The sequence below is a fragment of the Cuculus canorus genome, chromosome 17 (genome assembly GCF_017976375.1).
Source record: "Cuculus canorus isolate bCucCan1 chromosome 17, bCucCan1.pri, whole genome shotgun sequence".
NCBI classification, from domain to species: Eukaryota; Metazoa; Chordata; class Aves; order Cuculiformes; family Cuculidae; genus Cuculus; species Cuculus canorus.
In genome coordinates, this window is record NC_071417.1 from 15240196 (window position 1) to 15257958 (window position 17763).

The 17763-nt window shown below is 45.4% G+C and overlaps 1 protein-coding gene across 1 annotated transcript in view; it reads right to left on the reverse strand.

Moving 5' to 3' along the window:
* The window catches only part of HIC2 (HIC ZBTB transcriptional repressor 2), a 78964-nt gene that overhangs the window by 10380 nt on the left and 50821 nt on the right, over positions 1-17763 (reverse strand). Inside the window, exon 2 of the mRNA XM_054082498.1 lies at positions 4805-4948. The gene's annotated coding sequence lies outside the window, so the exon portion shown is untranslated. The remainder of the gene's footprint in view (positions 1-4804; positions 4949-17763) is intronic.

Genomic DNA, 17763 nt, shown 5'->3' on the forward strand with positions numbered 1-17763 from the left:
GATAAATTTTTAAACTTTTTCTTGAGGTTTTGCTTTTGTTTTTAAAGTGCCAACTACTGCTTGCAATGGGCATTTATCTGTTAAAGTTGATTCCAGATAGTATCTGGGGTTCACATCTAGGAATTAAATACTAAACATACAACAGCCACCTTTAGCCTTCCATGTCCTTTCTTCCTTTCCAGTTCATCATACTTTTGAACCATATTTCTCGTATTGAAGGAGGAGCAGGCCGATGATATTATATACAATCAATATAATTGTTGATATTCTATATAATCTCCCTCAAAGCTGATTCACACTAACTGGTGATAAATGGAAAGATTTGGCAGAAAGGTGGTAAATTTCCATCATCCATTTCTGCACAACAAAAGGATTTCTTTGTGAGAAAAGCTACCAAAAAGGAAACAAATGCCATTTTTCCTCCGATGCTGCTGCCTGATTTGCCTGGTATTTATACTTTCACCAACAGATCTGCCAAGCGGGTGCCTCGCTTTTCCACAGGACCCGGTTCCTCATGTGGTTCCTGCTCAAGCTTGGTCTTTGGGTTCATATTTGGCAGACTTTGTGGCCCCTGTTCAGTCAGCAGCACCTTCTCCCGCATCCCCCAGGTCCCAGTGGCTAGCAGGATGACCCACAGCTAAAAGGGTGGCTCTGCTTTCCTGCTCTGTGTTGGCTAGCAGACAGTGGATTCACCCTGTGCCTTTGGGTGCATTAATGTCCTTCTCAGAGGTAGAAAGGCTGGCAGGCAAAGGGAGGAAATACAGCTTGCCATGGTGCTAGCCAGTTCTTTCTTCTCCATCTATAGTCTCTCTGTCATAGAAACTCACCCTGCAGCATCACAAAATGTGACAGACAGGGATTACCACCACCAAACAGTGTTGAGCACTTTAAAAACAAGTTTTGCTGTAATTAGTTACGTCACAGTTGCAGCATGCAGGCAGCGTGTCTGGTTCTAGTGGCTTGCTTCCAGAACTGCTGATTACAAGGAAGAAGCAACAGCACAGAGGCACCAAATACCCGCTTTTATCTAGCAGGCCAGTAAAAGCACTTACTTCTGGGTCACCGAGATACCTTGACAGGAAAGGACAAAAGCGGGGTTTGCGTAGCCCACAATATCTCTCTATAAATGCATCCTGCTCAAGGATGCCTGCTGCTGCACCGCTCACTGCAAACATAACGGGGCTTTTCCATGCATGTAACACACAAAATCCCTGGATATGATTTTTAAGTGTTCCATAAAGGACAAATAGGGGAAGGGGAAAGGAAAAGGAACAGCACAGCCAATATTTATTGCCTGAACAGACTAATAACCCCTTTATGTTACTGAAGTAAAAGTGAGCTTATTTCCCATTCATGTGGCACTTTGAAGTGGAGGTCTAGAAATCTCTGTATACATGTTCGTCTGTGCCTTTGCAAAGAGTCAAGGCTTGCTGCAGCTCCTAACGGGAAATATTTTTAGATTTTTACTTTTTTTTTCCTTTCTGCCTTAAATGATGTTGAAAACAGGTAATGAGCCTGCAGGGAGAGCCCTGGAAATGGGCAGAATCATAGCTCTGCTTTGTACTGACAGTCATGCGGGAGATCATGTTGTTATTAAACCTCAGTATGTTCTGCAGTGTAAAAATTAGCATAATACAAGTTGTTTAAGTTCCCTCTACTTATCTCCCATATCAAATTTTACAGAAGTGTTCATGTTCAGTAGGACGTAAGCGTGAGGCTGTTTATTTCCTTTCGTAGACTTTAAAAGCAGCGGTCGGGTTTAAGCACTATAACACTGCCTATTGAACTTGAATTTGCGAGCTCAAGTCTAACATGGATTTAGCAACCCCAACAAAATGTAATGGAACAAGGCAGCAAAACCTCCAGCCAAGTTTAGAGCCCCACATTTAAAATTTTGCCAGAATTGCCCACTGAGGGCTTTGAACAGGATAGCCGCATGGAGCAGAGAACACACCTCTGAGTGAGGAACCTTTCTTGGCAAAAGCTTTAGAGCATCCATGGGGCTTGTGTATCTTGTGCCGTCCCAAACAAAACCAAATCCATTCCAGATGTTCTCCAGAGCTGACCAGTTACAAACCCTTCTTTAGCATCAATGCATTTCAGAGGTGGGGAAAGAGGAGCGTGGTGGAAAACTTGTAAGCAAAAGAGAAGCAGGCATTATTCCTTAATCTATGGCATTCCTAAAAATCTCACTTCTAGCTGAAAACATGGGACCAAAGACAACTAGGAGGTTAAGTCCTGTATAAAAGTTAGCAGCTCTTCCCAAATAAATGGTCCGTGCAGCCTTACAGAAGCCTTGCCATCCATCAGTTTGCAGAAACTGGTCTTAACAAACCCTGAATGCTTGGATAACATCACCACCACCAATAACGACAACAAAAGCCCCCAAAAGCTGTGAAAAATTGCAGTGGTTTGTATTTCTTGTATTTCAGGATCATTTTTAAGAACACTTCCTTTTCTGTTTTCTGCAAAAAGATAGAAAAAGCCTACGCCCAGTTCAGAGGAGCTTTGGCTCAGGAAAGGCTTAGATGCATCTCTGGTGAAAAACCCAAACCCCAGACCTCAAGACTATCTGCATGTCTCACTGAGGCCACAGTCTTGAATTTGGTGTGCAAAATTTCATTCCTTTGCATTTAGAACAGAATTAAAGGTGACTTAAGTCAAATAGCATTAGAGATGGTTGACACATCATTTTCAGAGCAGCGAACCTGCTGAAATGTTCTTGTGCGAGGAGGGAAGGAAGCAAGACTGAGGCTCTCCACTACCTCCACAGTATCCATGACACCAAGACAGAGCACATGCAAAGACATGAAAAATACAGGGCACGAGCCACAGAATACAGTAATGCTGCAAGCAGATGCCACACATCAAAGAAAGCTTTGCAAGCTAAGAGCCGATAACGTCTTCAAGATCAACATTGCCCTAGGAGCTGGTGAGCTGTGAGCTGCTGTGCCCAGCCTGGGGCACCCTGTGATCCCTTGGAAGGTTGTGCAGAACACAGGCTGCTCCAGGAGCTAGGCTGCTCTGGCTACCAAGCAGGAAAAAAATTTCTGTCAGTTTCCACAAAGACTCTGGATGTCACAGAAAATTAGATTGCCGAAGTACAGGAGAAGAGGAATCCCTTCATCCTTTTCAATAGTACAAAATCTACATATTCACTACAGATTTGAGTCTTTTTAAGATCACTAAATCTCTTCCTAAAAGTAATTGCTGAATGAATGCTACATGGGTCATCTTAGCAACCTCTGGCAGGAGATGCTATTTGATTTCATCTCTGAGTTACAGATTGCAGTGTATGAATATTGTTTACCTTTTAAGAAGCAACACCAGTGAAGCAAAGAATCAATCAAAAACAGATCTAAGGAATCACTCATTTCACGTAGAGGATTTGTGGATGGATGAGAAGGCTAGACACCGAGCACCTGCACAGTGAACTAACAGTACTGCAGATAAAAACCAACAAACAGATTAGATATGATGTATCAAATTAGATGCTGTTAAAGCGTTAGCCTGCTGTGCATGTTAACATACGCCTAGGAAAAGATCCTGGCCTGCTTACGTATTTCTCCCCCTTCCCAAGCAGTTGTGCCACACTGAACAGACACAGCAGCAGCGAGCAGGGAGAAGAACATGACAGAATTACATCAATCGTATCCCACAATGCTCTCTCCCACCAATTCACTTCTGATATTAAAAATGCTGTGTCCGGCTGCTGCTGGATGTGGGTGAAACTGAAACAGATGACTTGTGCATCCTCCAGTTTCAGATGAACTAACTTTTTTAGCGTATTTGAAGACTGGGAAGAGAGCTTTCCTGTTGCTTATTGCCTCATCTGATCTTCCTCTTTCCATATCCCAGCAAAACCTATTTCCAAGACTCCCAAGGTATTGGGGAAACGGGCTTCATGGCCACTAACCACACCCCAGCAGCTGCAGTTGGCAGGTCATTAGCCCATGCCTCCTAAAGGTATTCACATTCCAGAGCAGCAAGGCATAAGGAGGAATGCAGGAACTGTGTAAGCCCAAATAGTTGCCTATCCGCAGCCCCTGTGAGCAGGCCAACAGCAGAACTCGGAAGCAGAGGCAAGAACATGCATTTTCATCCCTGGCAGTGAGACAAAAGCTCATTGAGGAGATATAAGCAGAAAACAGAAGCAGCATCCTTGACTACCGTGTCAGGTTACTGGGGGAGAGATCTGCAGAGGAAGCGACATGCAGGACAGAGCAGGATGTGCAGCTGATGTTGCAGGTGTGGACATGGAAAGGAGAAGGAGAATATGGAAGGTCATTTTGCAGAGGATACCACAGGAAACTTAAAAGTGGCCCTCCTTTCGTTTGTTACATTCCAATTAGTGCCAGGTAGAACTGCCCTCCCTGCTCCCTGAAGCAGCTTTCACAGGACTCCCGTAGAAGCAGAATAGCTTTGCTTATGGACACCAGCCCCTGTTTGGTACCTCTCTGTGGCAACATTTGGACATTAGGTACATGGGCAATGCATGCTCAACTACTACCAGCTCCTGGCCCAAAAAAGGAGAGAAGAGAGTTGGATGATTTCCCAGTCCCTTCTCTTTCCTGTTCTACAATAACAAGGAGAGCCCGACATGGCTGGGCCCTCACCTACTGCATGGCAAAGTGCCCAGGGAAGGGGAATCTCCAGAAGAGTAGGGGCCCTGTGTGCATTAAAGTACTAACACCAGGAGAGCAAAGTGAGTCAGTGCAAGGCTGCAGCGAAGCAGGAACACCTTGCTGTACAAGCTGAGACTACAAGCAGTAGAATGCAGATTAACCACTTGGTTGCCGCTTACCATGCCAGGTACATTGGGCTAAAGGCACCTCCATCCAGTGCTGCCCGACGTGCCAGGTACATCCCATGATGTTCCATTGAAATCACAACAGGCCATCAATAGAACGTGGCTGCACGGATGCAGAATGGAGAACCAGCAGGGACGCTGTTAAATGCAATTAAAAAACTGCAATCAAAATTGAAACGTACATTTTAAAATGGCCACCTGCCTTAAATATGTAACTACCAGAACAACCTCCCCTCCACCCATCTCCCCAGGGCTGCTGAACTGCGACGGAAACAGAGCAGGCGGCCTTGGTGACTCTGGCCACCTCCATTCAGGACTCCCGAGTGCACTGAGCTTCAGAGGGACAGGTCCATATATATCCAAGAACAGCAGATCCGGGGATCTGCACAAGCTTAGTTCTGCCTGGAAATTCAGCAAGTAAACAACACCATTTAGAAATGCCTCTATGACAAAAAGTCTGGTGCCGGAACTTCATGGTCTCGTGCCCGACACAAAGCAGGCAATGGAAGGAACACTTAAATGCAGATTTTCTGTGTTGTCCTCATTTCCCTGTCCCCCTTCTCAAGCCTTTGAAATCCTGCTCGTCTAGAGATGTTACAGCATTGACCCAGGCTGGGTCCTTTGTTTTTTCTTACACCTGCGGTGCAAGACAGAAAAAGAAAATGCTGTATATATTCTCCTACTTATAATGATGCTTCACTGATAATTTAATCTATGTTCTTGGAGACTGGAGATAAAGTTGATCCATGGTGATCTGCAGCTGGTACAAGAGGCATGGAACTTAAGTTCTACAATACCACCCTTCCCTGCCCAAAGGAAAAAACAACATCTTTTCCATGTCAGGGAAAAAGCACACCCCACAGAAACACCCAGCTTGTCAAGCCTACAGTATCCTCTGCACTGCACATCTTCCTTCCCCCAGAGTTCCTGCGATCCACAAGGACAGTCTAAGGGGAGATGCTAAGCACAGGTCCCTCTCTGCAAGTGGTGATGCTGGCCCAGGGGAAAAAAACCCAAAGCCAACAAATAACCAGAACAGGAACAAGCCTGGAGACTCACAGGGATTTAAAATAGTTTTATATGTGAAGCTGCTGTATAGCTCTTGTCACACTGATGGCTGCACATCTCCAGCAGTTCTGCTTGGAGGTAGAAATCTTACCTTGAAAAGTTAGAATACTGATTGTCATTTCAACCTTAAAAGACTAAAGGCCAAGTGAAAACAACTTACAATAATTAATCTAGTTGGATGAAAGAGAACTTAAAGGAGGACAGAAATAGAAAGTCTTCGTGAAAAGGGCACCGGATGCCAGGAGATAATTCTTCCTTCTTCCTGGACATCTGCTGGGCTCATTCCCATCTACATTCTTATCCCCATAATTCTGTAACTGAATCCCTTTCACACTGAACTAATAGGTCTTTTGTATTCAGATTGCCCTGTTTTGACTGCTATAGGCTAAAGACCTTTAAATCTTGTCAATACAATGAAGTAGTGAAGTGTTTGCTTCTGACCTGGACTATGCTGAGCCAAGAGCTTTTGCTGAATGAGTCTGAAGGGACTACTGCCAGCAGGAACAGCCCAAGCCCAAGCATGGGACTACAAGCACAAGCGGCCAAAGCCCCAGGGATTTGGAGCTCCTCCACTCCAAGGGATCACAGCATACGACAACATCCTCCTGGCTGCCTCTGCCAGCTTCAGGAATCTGCAAAGCACTCAGCAATACCATCAACACTCAACTTAAGAAAGGCTGAATGCTGCATAGAAGTATTTGTTGGACAGCAGCTCAAATGAATATTTACACCCAGATTACAGCAATTTGTTTCTTGCTACTGTGAAGCAAGAATCTCTTCTTCATAGCTGTACTTCTCCTCTAGGGCAGAGATTAGCAGAGAACTGCTTAAAACAAAGCTGTTTCCTACTGTTAGAACATCACACTGCAGTCAGAAATGAAGCTTCTTGCCAATTCCTAAACAGAGCCCTTGCACATTATACACTTATCTTCACTGCTGACATGAAGGAGCCTAAGACTGCCCAAACCGTGTAGTAGGAGGAGAAGAGGAGAAGCATGGACATCACAGATCTTGTCAAGCAGAACCAGGCACTAAAAATTCCTGCATTATCTGCAGAGCACAGTTGATCTCGGGACCACAGCAGTGGCACAAACCAAACAAAGCCTCAGAAACTAGTGAGTAGCAATGGACGTTGGGCTCTTCTGCAGCCCTGGAACAGCTGAGTGAGCTCAGCTCCAACTGCACAGCAAGTAGTAAAGGTAGCTCTGATGTCCCATGCTAATCTAACGACTCCTTATTGCACTAGAATACCCACCTATTCAGTCGACTAGCTCAGCCCACAGCAGAGGAAGGACACCCTCTACCCATCCACCAGTTACGGCTCCTTTAGTATGCAAAATCCCTGTTTCTCAGCTACCTTTGCGCCTTGATGTACAGAAGTCTCCCTTTACAATGCAAGAATTTAGGACCTGACTAAAGGATTGTTGCTAACTCCCAGCTAATCCCAGAGAGTGCTAGGCACAATCAACAGCCCTATGAATTACAGGGAGTGAGAAGATGCTTCTGGTCCCCAAAGCTTGGGCCCAGTCCTTCAGGCAGCAGGGGTGCAGGGGGTGGCAGCTTCACACTGAACATTGCTCTGAGGGCCAGAGTGCACAGCTTGTGGAGAGGAAGGAACGTCTTGACCCTTTTCCAACCAAGACTGCTTACAGCATCCTCCCAGGCACAGCCCTGCTTTAGAGCTCCAAGTCCCCACAGGTACAAGCTGATACTGGGTTGTGAAACGCAACAATACGGGAGTAAACGTGTGGCCTTTTCAGCTGTCTCTGCTACTGGGGAGGGATGCCCAGGACAGGGATGAGGCAGACAGCTAGGAGTGGTAAATCCACTAGTGTCTGTGACTCAGACCCCTCAGTTACAGGGTTTGTTAGGACAAACAAGGCCTCCCAGTTGGCCTGCTTATTTTTATTTCTTGTGTGGACTCAGCAAGATTTTCTGCAGAGAGAAGCAGTCTGCACAGGAGCATCTGCATACCGAATGCTGCTCATGTCATGGACTTGTTGCAATAGTTAACCCCCACTGCATGTTGAGGGGTGCAGGAAGGACAAGGGTAGTAACAGCCTTGGACCAAAAATCCTCTCTCTCACCACGTGCCAGATACCAGCAAGCATAGAAACAACCTTTGCTGTCTCATTTTCTTCTACAGCACCAAAACTCATTCCCTTATCACACAGTGGCAACAGTTCTCCTTAATATAAATAAACAATGCCTTAAACACAGCACCTTTATGCACTATTTTGTTCTTTTTATCCCTCCATGAACTGACCATGTACTCAGCCCTGTACTTCCCAGACAAATCTTTCTCTCTAAGCTTCACTTCGGTGAAGTCTTTCAAGCAAACCACTGTTTAAGGGTTGGTCCTGGCAGTATCAAGGTTGATCGACATGCCAAACATCCCACCAAATTGGATGCTGAACTGATCACCCTGAACCCTCATCAGTTTAGTTCTTTGCAACCACCAAAAAGTGTTTCTGCACCTCTGAGCCCGGCAAATGAGATGACAGAAAGCCACTATTACTCGTAAAAGCAGAAGGCCTGACAGACTCAAAGTTTTGCAAACAGTCTCTGTTGCATCTGAATCTATCCAAGCTGAAGATAACCTAAGGGGAAAGCAGGGGTTGCTCATTTTCAAGATTCTTCATTTCCTTGGCTGCCTCTCCTCACCCATGTCTCATCTTGACTTTGTTATTCTCATATTTTCTTCACTTGACACTTCAGGCTTTCTTTACACTCAGCTCATGGGCTGCAAGGAGGTCACTCTACATATGCTTCCAAAATCCACCTCTTCCCAGCACACTTCCCGTCCTGCCAACTTTGTCCTGCAGCAGGGCTGCAGATGTCTCCTGCCCATCTGGCCAGCCTTCTCTGTCAGTTTCTCAGTGCTGGGGATTACAGCCCCAGGCACCTTCTGAAAGGCAGCCCAGCAAGGTCATGGAGTGTTGAAAACTTTGCTACAATCCAAAGCACAGGATATTCCTCCTTTCCTTCCCCACACACTATTCCTGTCAAGGTCAGGGATTTTCTGGCAATCCTCAAGGCACACAAATTATAGGCCCTTGCCATGAGTCAAGACTTTAAACATCTTTCCATTTAAAAAAAAAAAAAGAAAAAAAGAAAAAAGAAAAAAAGGAAGGGAAACAGCAAGGCACAGGGAAAGGTACTTTTGCCCAGGATTTGGTTTGGACAAGGGGATTGGCAGCCTGTGCACATGCTTTACCCTGTAATCTGAAAGCTCCTCAGGACAGGACCCCCAGAAGTATTTTATACTGAACTATACACACACCCCAGAGGAAAAGAACAAGCGGCTCCCTGCATCCCTTCCAGGCTGTTCTGCTTCTCCTAAATCAACACTGCCAGAAGGCAAGACAGCACTGTAACAAATTAGCACTATGCACAATTTGTTGGAGTTGCTGCTCCATTGTTTGTTTATTTAAAACACACACACACACACACACACACACACAACACCTCCCAAGCTTGCTCTCTGCTGCCATCACCCCAACTCTAGATTTGTAGTATCGGGGAGAGAGGCAAGCGAAGGTGGTGGGTTAACACCAGGCAGAGCAACAGCCACTGCATGAGGGCTCTGCTTTCATTCTGCTCTTTCACAACAAGCAGAAAAAAAGGGTGCCCACAATGCTCCAGCCTGGAGGAGCAAGGTGTCGAAATCGTTGGAAAGCATTGTTAAGAAAAAAAAAGAGCCACAGGCTTGAAAGGACCCAGCACTAATAAAACTCTTAGCGCTAATGCTATTAATGAACATCCAAGGGGATAATCTGTACCCCTTATCGGCCCGCAAGATTATAAGATCTTTAAAATAGGAAACATGTCTTTCTTCATAAAGCATTTTACAAAGCACAATATTAGTGGCAATAAATAATTGTCAAAGTTGAGCAATGGCTGGCTGTAAAATCTGAAGCAGTACTGCCGTTCCCCTTTCACTCCGAGCTCCGCGCAGGGATGCTGTAGGCTGACGGGTTGTTGTGCCTTGGTTTACTCCTCCACAACAATCTGTTTTTGCATTAGGAGATTATTTGGGAAATGTGCTATGCTTTTATTTACACTGGAGAAATTAATGTTTTATCATGAGGTGATCATGACAAGGGTGATTTTAAAGAGCTGTTGTAGATTCTTCTCCTTCCACCACATACAGTCTGATTTGCCAGCGCATGTCAGTGTGCCAACAAGGGTTCCTTTACACAGCAGTTTGTTTTGTCTGTAGGTGCAGATAGGCTCCCTGCTATCTGAGCAGTCGCTCACCAGCTGCATCGTGTAGCCTATAGAGACACGTCCTCTCTCTTTTCTCTTGGTTTATACAACGTTAAGCTCTGAGCTGCTGCAGGCACAGTTTAAAGGACAGTAAAGTCAGCATCATCACGTCAAACCCTTACATCTTCCACCAAGTTTTTTTTTTAATTTTAGAGCAGTTTCTCTGGTTTATAAATGCTTTTAAATGTTTGTGTCTTCTGGCTGCTGTATCATGTGCTGACAGATTGCTGCATCACCCAAAGCATCTCTGTGAGCCTGGGTTGAGCAGGGTTTTGCTTTCTGGGCAAGCAAACACTAGATACCATGGTTACCTTCACCAGCCTAACAACTAAGGAAATCACTGGATTTCACACTCAGATCAAGACCTCTGCATGGAATTCTGGGGCTGCCAAAACTGCTACAGTTTCATTCTTCAGACAAGCCATGGTTTATCAAATGTTTCAATACTCAAGTATTTCAAAAGCTACTCACTTTACATTTGGCATGTAAGGAAATTGCTAAGCAATTTGTGCATTCATTTCCTGTCAGAAAAAAAGCCTCAAATAGTGCAGCAGAATGGACCACCCTCCTCCTTTCAGCACTATTAAAACCATCGCATTGGTAATCATTCTCTTCAAAAGGGTGTGGGGCAGTGAAAAGCTGGAGCAGATTCTATTTATAGACGATAACCTTGGGAAAAACAGGAGGTACCAGAGAAACAGGCATGAGGGGTAAAGTTGTGACAGCACTGAAACTAGTAGGAGACCCAGGTGTACCAGGTGTCTGTGCCTAGAGCCCTGAGAAGCCGCACCTCCTGCGAGATTCAGGCTTGGCTGGCAGGTTTCATCGGCACTCAAATGAGAATTCAGAGACACAATTCAGATATTTAAAAGCTTGAGCAAGAGTAAAAAGACATACACTAAAGGCTATTTTAAAAGTTTGCTGGATCAGTTCCCACAGAGCTCTCCCCTCTCAGCAAGGAGAGCAGTTAATGTAAAAAAAACCCCAGACCTAAAACAGAAAAACCAAAGCACCTGAAGAGACTGAACTCTCTGTTACACGAATGAAACAACTCAGCAGCTTTATAGCTACATGAGTAGGATCAGAATCTGGCCAAAGGAGTAATACACATACAAACTACTGCAACAGCCACCACAGACATGGGTGCTGCACCGTGGGCTAGAAGGAAAAAAAAAGGCAATACTTCTATCCTCACTGCTTCCAGCAGAGCCCACTAATATAACAGCATCCAGACACTCCAGAGGATGCAGAAAGTATGTTTAGTGAGGATATGTTTGGACTAAAGTCTCTGTCTAGGCACTGTGCACCTGTAAGGAGTATTCAGCTGCTTCCACCCCACGGCCCTTGGCTGTGCATTATTCAGCCACACACGGTTCTGTCACAGAGAAAAGACAAATAAATTGTAGTATGGCTATGCCACAGTGCAGGTGCTTGAAAACACACACGTCCTCAGGCTTGGAAACCTGAGAAGAGATAAGCCTCATCGGTCATAGCGGTGTTCTGATGCCATCCACCTTTCTCTGATGCATCAAGTGGGTCCACCTACGGTTGATCCATTCCCTTCTCTAGGCATTTTCTTGGCAGACACCTCACTCAAATAATATGTTTTAACAGCAGGAAAACCACCCCAAAATCCAAATCCAAACAACAGTCAACTCCTGCAAAGAACCTGAATAATTGGCATAGGGTGGCATCCTTGTTATCATAAGGTACCATCCAGCATGGACGCTATTCACACACCTTTCTCTGCTATCCCAGTATAAGAAGTCTGACAATAATCCCAAATCCCCAGACCCTTGAAGAACCAGTCATTGCACACACAGACTCATTCCAGACAATTAAAGTCTTATAGCAGGGTAGCTAATGTAGCAGCCTGTTTAATCTTGTGCAGGCAAGAAATCGCAGGGACCCACCTGCAGAAAAATTAAAAAGTATATAGTAATTCATCAAACTGATGTAACACAGCCAGCTGCATGGGAGAATGCTGGCCCAGGCAGAAACAGTCCCAAGCATACGCATTTGCTTACAAATAGGCAAGGTGCTTTGGCACAGCTACTGCATCTTTTGAAAAAGTGAGTTTTGACATGTTGGGAAAGGACTTGGATTTCCCAGCTGCTCTCTAAGCAGGAGGCAATTCTGCAAATGCCCTCGAGCCCTGCAGCAGACACCACTCTAAGATTTGTCTTCATTATGTTCTAATTTTCACACAACTTTCTATTATTTGCAATAGCCCAAAAGAAAGTGCTGATGAAATTTTTCATGTTTCTAAAAACAGAGAAAAGGTCGGGAAGCTGTTAGGCATAATTTACCCTTTCTCCAACGGCAGTCAACACGAGTGCTGGGCTGGAGTTTGCTGCTCACGTTTTCCCTGTTATTTTGAGCCAATAACTCGAATCTGAGTGTCAGGTTTAGTGGGTTTTAAAACAAAAGGTGTTTTGGAAGGGAAGATTATTGTGAGGGGTTTAAAGACATATTCATAACAAACAGTGGAATTGCTTAGAAAATAAGCTCTGCTTTGCTGTCTTGCAAATATGACTGCTTCCCTCCCCCTCTCTCCTGCCGACCAGGCTGAGACCCTGAGAGAGATGCAGAGCTTCAACCAGGACTGACTGCTCTGCTGGTACTTGCTGAGGTGCCCAAAACTGACAATGAGGTTGGGTCTTTCAGTGGGGATAGCAGCACAGCTGAAATACTTAGACCTGCTGGCTTCCTTCATACGTACTTTTTATTATTATTTGTATAAAAGTTTAATTATAAAAGACAAAAGCGTGGTTATTAGAAGATACATAAAGCACACTAGAACTTCAGAAAGGAGCCCCAACTTGACCATCTCTCATCTGTTAAAAAGGATTATTTTTATCATCCACTTTTTATTTTCCTGGGAAGCATGAAAAAACTTTTTGTGTTCATTTCAGTTTTAATTGATCATATTATTTATAGGAATTTGTGAGGCATCTAAAGACCTGCAGAAGAGTGTGTTGGGGGTAGAGTAGAAAAAGAAAAGCCTGATAAAAACACCACCCTGTCCAAAAACAAGGCTTACTGCTCTGCTGCACACACATGCTGATGCCTTTTTGCCTCCTCACAAGAAAAACAAATCCAGAAGATCTGACCTAAAAGGCCTTGAAGACACTGCACTCAGCTGGATGCATGGTTGGGTGGTGCTGGGTTAGAAAAGGAGGAGCTAGAATTATACGGGAATAACAACAGCATTCACACAAGTTCCCCTCAGATACATGTCAGCATGTGGGAATGATGGATTAAGACAGTATTTACATTTCCCAGTCAGATGCCAAGATATCAAAGCTGGCACACTATGGTATTCCGGCATTCCTTGAAGGGAGTCTCCAGCGTCAACGCTGCACGTATACAGAACTCTTCTGCTTGCGAATATCTCTCTCTAACAGCACAAGCCTTCTTAATATTTTCAAATATGTGATCTGGGTTAGCGCACCTCACAGTGAAGGATCAACAGTTACAGCATAGCTCTGCTGACAGATCTGCCAGCACAATCAACCCCAAATTAATCCTGCGCTGTGCTCCCACCCACGGACAGCAAACAGGCAGTGCCACGGTGCCAGCTCCTCCAGTCAGCATGTCAGAGCAAAGAGCCATGGTGTTACCTCTGCTTCCCAAGGCCACCATCAGGCTTTTTGATCTTTGCATGCAACAGGCCCAGAAACACCTGAACAAGTGGAGTACAGGATGGAACCCTCTGTCAAACACAGGTTTTATAATAAAATAAGATGTAACACTTCTGCAGCATTGTCCTCTACAGCAGACTTCAGTGCTGTGATATTTCCTTTTTTTAAAGCCAGCATTTAACACTGCTGGGACACGTTATTGCCTGTTGTTTTACTAGCTGAAAAAAAAAAAACGAAAATCCAAACCACAAAACAACAAAAAAACAACCAGGCACAGAGAAATAGATCCATCATGACAGATGATGAGGCACCGTGATCTGGATTAGCCCGTCCACGTCAGGCCCACCACTTGGCTAGCTCTTGCCCTCTTCTTGCATCTGCCCTGCTCTGGCCCAGCCTGGCAGAACAACAGAGCAGGCAGGGAAGGACGGCAGAGGGCCTGGAACACTCATCTGCAGCAGCGGCTGTAAAGCCAAATCCCAGGGGTCAGAGGTCACCATTGCAACTGAGGATTGTGCTGCAAACTCCACGCCCTCCTCCAGTACCCAAGAAGGTTGCTGGCAGTGGGTGAAAGATGGTGGCGAGACAGAAGAACAATGAAGAGAGAAAATTCAAGTTCTTGCAAATTATTGCTGACACTGCATGGTGCATGTGCAACGAGAAGATGAAGCGGAGCAGATGAAGAAGAGCTTCTCTCCCATAGAGGGAAAGAAGGGAATACTCCTGCCTGCCTTTGGGCCTGAAATTCTCCTCTCTGACTCTCCCAGACTGCATAGTCAGCAGCTAGATCAATGCCTAACTACACTAGAAGCTTCCACTTTGTAATGATCTTAATTTCTAGATGCTTAATAGTTGTTGACTTCCTCCCTTGGAATTCTGTGACAGGCCAGCAAGAATGAAAGTTTAGAGGTTCTCCCCAAAGTCCCCAAAACAGAGCAGAAACAGGAACCTGCTGCAGGGCTGCAGTATGTCCTCTCGGCACATTCAGCAGGTAGCAAGGTCTTCTGAAATGAAGCGTAATACATGTTTCTGTCTGGACTTGCCAAAAGACCTTAATGCAAATACAACTCCAGGAAGATTAGGGTGGACTCTAGTGGCTGCCTCCCCCTCAGGGGTTTGGGGTTTTTTTGCCTTCAATCATGATGAAATTCATTACAGTTGTATTTAAACTGAGGCAGCGATTTAAATTTTCCGAAGCAGGCAGGGCAGGTTTGAAAGCCTGATATATCAGAGTTTACATGCTTCCTGAAGAACGAGGGTAGTGGCATAGCTGTCCCCAAGGGGTGCCTGGTTGGTCCCCTCAGCCCCCAACATGTTTGCTGTCACACAGGCCACAGGGTTCCTGCAGGTCTTGCTCCTTACCACCAAGCAGCCCCACACTCAACATGCCAGTGCTTTCCTTGAAGGTATTTACAGTTTACTTTTTAGTGCTACTTTAAGTTCAAAGGGGCTAGTAAAGTCCCATTAAGCCATTTACATCAAACTGGTTAGTTAATTATCCTGTGGCAGGCTTTAAATTAGCAATTTATAACCCCTTTCCTAGAGATGCCAGTATGTGGAAACGACTCAGCCAGGACATTTTGCAGCGTGCAGTTAAGGAACAAACAACCCCACTAAACCAAACCACCACCACCACCACCCCCCACCCCCCCCCCCCAAGAAATAACCCCCAGAATAAATGCCTTCAGTTTTTGTTTGGAAATCAATTAACTCTGGGAGACTCTAGTAGGGACACGGGCAGTCAGGAGAAAGCCCGCCACTACCAGCACAGAGAGTGGGGCCAAGTCTACCTTAGTTTGTGTCTGAGCAGCAAAGCAGCGATATGCAGAGGCACAAAGCCCGGGAGGCACCACAGCTGGGTGTGGGTGCTGCTTCCCTTACAATGAGATATTCTGCTGCTTAGGAACATAATCAAAGATCTTTTCACATTCATATGTACAAAAATGTGTCTGCCCACAAGGAATGGAAATGTTTTGAGGCTTTGGGGCTGTGAACACAGCATCCAGGGTCTGAAGGGGATGGTGGGTTCTGGTCAGCACCTCCGCTCCCCCAAGTACGTGACTGCTGCAATCTTCCAGGTTAGGATTAACAAGATTTATATCCCTTTGCCATAAGAGTCAGTGACCTCACAGCGAGCCTACCCCAAAGGCCCCAGTGAGGCTGGAGCTGAGTAGTGTCCATTCCCAGGATCTCCTCCCCTGCCAACAACATTTCATTTCTGAGGAGGAGAACGTGTTGGCCCTCGGGGTCTGGTTATTCCAGTCCACCCCACTCAAAATTCGGAGCTATTATAAAAGGGAATAATAACCACCTTCTCCTTAAATACCAAACTGACCCAACTAACCAGGTCCTAGAGTAAGGCATGCCTCCCACCCTCTCCTTATTTCCACCAGCCATTGTTAGTTCTTCAAATAATTGGCATACTGAATCTTTATTGGCAATTTCTATTTAAAATAAAGATGGGAGGGAAAGACTGCCCAGTTGCTCCTGTTTCCATGCAATCTGTCAGGTACAGGAGAAGTCTTGGCCCCAATCCTGGTAGCTGTCCCAAACCAACAAGCACTTAAAACCTCACCAAGAGCAGGAATCCTTGGGAAGAAGGGGCATGTGGATTGAGCCCAGGCAAACCCCAGAGATTCCACATTAACATCAAAAAAAGGCACATGAAAAAAGAGGTTTGAGAGAAAATTTCCATTCTGCTTGAAGACAAGATGGATGGAATCAAATTATATGACACATCCTGTGATTTTTTCCTCCATCTTAACACATCCCTTTTTCAGTGGCAAAAAAACCCCCTATCTCCTGCCAAACAAGTGTCAGATTACCTTAACAGAGATAAAAAACTGAGCGAGTTAATTTCTTTATAGTACGCAACCATGATATTTATTCTGCATTCGCTCGCTCTTCCTCCTGTAGCCATTTCACAAGTTTTGGGATGGGGGGCAGAGCGGAAGAAGAGAGGGAAAGATGCTCAGAGATTTCAAACCAAAAGGATGTCATATTTTTGCATGAAGTTTGGTGAGAGGATACCACTTACTGCCCCAAATTGCAAGACAGAGGCCTTACAACAAAAATCCAGGTAAACACAACATAAACCCTAAATTATCTAAAGGACTGCAAAACCAAACCGAACACATAGATGACATTCTCTGAATTCCCTGCCCTTTCTCAGGAGCAGTTACACCCAAACCATCACTCAGCCCAGAAGCTGCTCCCTCCTGCTAATCACACGCTAAGGGAAAAAAAGTTCAAATGCAGACACCAGCCTGGTCATGGAAGGAGGCCGGTGCTGACAGGGCACAGGACCACAGAGATCAGGGAATTCTAAAGTAATGGGAAACTAGGGAGAAGGGAGAAAGAAGAAAGCAAAGCTGTCCTGTAGATGAGACTGGTGTCTTTCTGCTCCCCCAAACCCATCCACTTCCAAGACATGCAATGCCTGGGCCTATGCCTAGAACAGGTGTCTCCCTAAATACCTCGCGTGTCACACTTGCGTCTCATGGACACAGTCCGGTGGGATTATGTTAGTGCCCAGGCAGACCAGCTGTGGCTGCCCCAGCAGTATCCTGTAACTCCTCAGTCGGGAGCTGCTCTCTGTAGCATGCCAAGCCCCTTGCTACGTGACTTTCTGGAGACAGACAGCGACCCTGCAGCCGCAGCTCTGCAGCATTTGTGTTCTGGGGGCTGAGCACAGGGACAAGCAACAGACCTCCTCCAAGAGCAGGAACCAGGCATTGCCCAGGGGAAGCACGTAATACCAGCAAATACTCAACTCATTTATGCTAGAGAGACATGCTGAAGATGTCTTTTAAATAAAACAAAGATGCCCAGCTACCAGAGCAAAGTCCACGCAACCATTCCCAAGCAGAAAATGTTGACAGGGCACAAGGCAGATATGGTAGGTGTGGGATGTAGAAAGGACAAAGGAGAGGGAGCCTCATCCACCCCGAAGTCGGTGCAGGAAGAGACACC